The sequence below is a fragment of the Sycon ciliatum genome, chromosome 4 (genome assembly GCF_964019385.1).
Source record: "Sycon ciliatum chromosome 4, ocSycCili1.1, whole genome shotgun sequence".
NCBI classification, from domain to species: Eukaryota; Metazoa; Porifera; class Calcarea; order Leucosolenida; family Sycettidae; genus Sycon; species Sycon ciliatum.
In genome coordinates this window covers 28,108,076-28,111,247 of record NC_088646.1, presented here as the reverse complement: position 1 = coordinate 28,111,247, position 3,172 = coordinate 28,108,076, and the positions used below count along the sequence as shown (strand labels likewise).

General features: G+C 46.5%; 1 long non-coding RNA gene across 1 annotated transcript; it reads left to right on the top strand.

The window, feature by feature from the left end:
• The first annotated feature begins 759 nt into the window (after positions 1–759).
• LOC135815440 (uncharacterized) lies at positions 760–2,711 on the top strand. The gene is made up of 2 exons (XR_010553292.1): positions 760–1,468; positions 2,383–2,711. It is a non-coding gene; the product is annotated as an uncharacterized LOC135815440 (long non-coding RNA).
• The last annotated feature ends 461 nt before the right edge of the window (positions 2,712–3,172 follow it).

The following is a 3,172-nucleotide window of genomic DNA, read 5'->3' as shown; positions in this document are numbered from 1 at the left end:
TTTTTAGAATTTTTTTCTGCAATCCCATATGGAATCCTCTTCCAATTATGTTTCTGAAGTTTTTTTGTCCAAAAAGCAAGCCATAGCAAGAATAGGATTTCGGCCAGGTTTTGCCCCAATAGCACTGAATTGGGAAAAACCATCAAAGTCCAGGCCGTTTGACCCCGCCTGCAACAGTGCATTCTGCGGTTCGAACCCCAGTTCAGGCACCCTTTTTGGACCCTTTTTCAAATTTCAAAGTTCGCAGCACTGCACTGTGTACGATGAAATCACGAAAAATCGCCAAATACGGGAGCTCGCCAGAGCCAGGACCCATTTTTTTATGAATGGACTGTAGTAAGTAACTTACTTAGTTCTACCCTGCAGGCACCGCGTACCGTGACCAGGTGACTGGCGCATGGCGTACGCAGGAGCACGTGACCGCTTGTTCAACCATGTTCGATTGGGAATAAAGGCGGAACGCTGCATCGCAGCCTTTTCGGACCAAAACCAGTCGACTCAGCGTCCAAAAGACTACAACATATGGGCCAATCGCGGTCATCCGTGCTTTTATAAGAACGAAATGGCGCTTTTAGTGACATTTTGCATACAAATCCCCATCTAGTAGGGCGCAGTCACCCAGTTTCGGTGGAAGTGTGCGAGTTCGATTGGGATTCAAGTAGGAAGGGAGCGTCTCAGCTTCCTCGGACCACGACCATTCGACTCAGCACCCCGAAGACTACAACTGGTGAAATTTTAATTTTTGCCTTAAAGGGGAACTCCACGAAAAAATGAAACTTTGATAGCCTGTAGAGTTTCGGGCGCTGAGTCGAATGGTCTTGGTCCGAAGTCTCTACGACGAAGCGTTCTTGAGATATTTCACTTTGAAATTGCAAAAACGGGGGCCGCGCCCTGACGTCATGCGGCCATTTGGTTACATCATCACGGGCTGCCTACGTCATTGTGGCAAAGTCGTTTCTCTTCGCCAGTCTACAAGCACTAATTTTAGTTGGTATTTCAAGGGAAGATGGGCGATTCCGAACAATCCTCTGTCCCCAGCTATGAAGTCAGCGATGCTGAGGCCAGTGAGGACGACCAACAGCCCACCGCCGCGTATGGTTGGGGCAGGGAGCCCAGATACTCTGCTGAGGAGCTGCCATCGCGTGGAACAAATGTGGAGGAAGAAGATGCGTCAGCAGCTGCGTCCGACAGAAGACGAGTAGCTTGGCCACCAGAATCTCGATTCGTTTGGGACTCCGACTGGTGCGAGCGTGGACAAAAGTGTATAGCCATGCCCAGCCCGCGGGAATGATTTTGCTGGTAGGATGCTGCCGTCGCTGTCGACAAGACGGCCCAAGGTTTCTTGCGTAGCGGACCTCGCAGATTACGAGATCGTATCCTTGCATTAGGCTGTGCTCATCACTGCTCTTCGAGGTTATCTCGACATGCAGAAGCCGCCAATGCCAGTGACAGAAGAGTCTGACATTAGGTAAGCCTCAATTAGTTTGCCTTGACTTGTCTTGTGAGGATCGCGTATCAGCATGATACACTTATTCTTATTTTTTGGGGGAAATTTATTGTTGTCAGGCGCACTACAGTAGGCGTCGCACAAGAAAGACATTGTACTGGTAGTTATCACAAGTTTCATGCATGACACAAACAAATTTCTCTTTGCTCCGAGTATGTCTTGACTTATCTTGTGAGGATCGATGCGCGTAATGTTTTGTGTGTAACTAATTATTGTTGTCAGGCATAGCACGAACAACGTTGTTCTGTACTATAGACCGTGCTATCACAAGTTTTCATGCATGACTCACATTTGTCTTTGTCATTTTCCCTTGGATTGGTACAAGATCTACAAAGTATGGTAGGTAGTGTTCTGTTGGTGAAGAGAGCACTGCACACAGTTTATGAGCACCATGGGTGCATTTGATCACACCCGAACCCATACTTTATCGTTTCAAGCGATAGACTTTGTCAATAAACTCGTTTTCTAGTATACCATGGCGTGCAACGTACAAGCGTGGGGTCAAGAAAGCGTACACCAAAATAATGCACAAATTCTGGCAGGAGAGTAAGAAATCTGTACTTTCTGACCAAGACATCTCTGTACTAGTAGGTAATCGAACGCGTCCTAATCAGTATTCATCCCCCAGATCATTGGAATTCAATTTGAAATCAGCAATTATGGTAAATTCTACAAGACCCTCCATCTTTGTACCAGTGGACACTAAATTAGTATGGCGCGCGCACTGAAAGTGCAGGTAGGTACCGGTAGGTGCAATACAGCGCATATGTAGAGTAAATGAGTATTCGACAATAATAATTATTACGGTACAGCAATGTGGTATGTGTACAAGCACTCATCATACACATTCCATATGACATTCTGTGTTTGTGTAGATCTCTACGCTATGCGGCACACAGGCAGCACACACTATGTACACGGCAAATTGGGCAAGCACGTTCGTTGTCGTCTTCCAGCCTGCGTTGTGAATACCATCAGGCAAAGATATCCAAATCCTGCACCACCTCAGCCTTCTCAGGAGGCTTCCACCTGGAATTTGGCAGGGAAACACGCTTCTCCAAGGCAGGAACATGGAGGTTGCCATTTGCAACCGCTACCACTTCACACATGAGCTTGTCAACATACTCATAGCTCTTTCTGTCGTATAATTTTCTATTTGGCCACAGTCTTCTTTATGCTTTGAGAACTGGACTTTATACCTTCCTATCGCGGTCTTTTTGGTTGTGCTGTGGCGACGGTTAACATTGACGTCGTCAAGAGCTGCGAGATGTGCGTGTCCAATCATCCCCAGAATTGAGAAACGAATGCGTTTGAGAATGTAGTTTGGCATGACACTGCGATATACCTGCATGGCAAAAAGAATGTGGAGAAAACACACTTGCTTAGACAATATACTGCTGTATGAGAAAATGGAAACTTCACCGTACAGGACGACTCTTGTTCTCAATTGCATTGTTCGTTTCATTCCCTGTGTTGCCCATAAGAGACGGGAGCAAAAATGTTGCAGCAGATGTTTGTTGTCTTCTGGCGTGGAGTGGCGGCGTCATTAGATGTACACATAGTCATTTCACTAAGTATACCACTACTACAGCATATGTACTATCCTTAGGCTAGCGTGCGTGCGAGTGAGTTTGAGTATGTGGGTGCGTATGTGTGTGTGTTGTT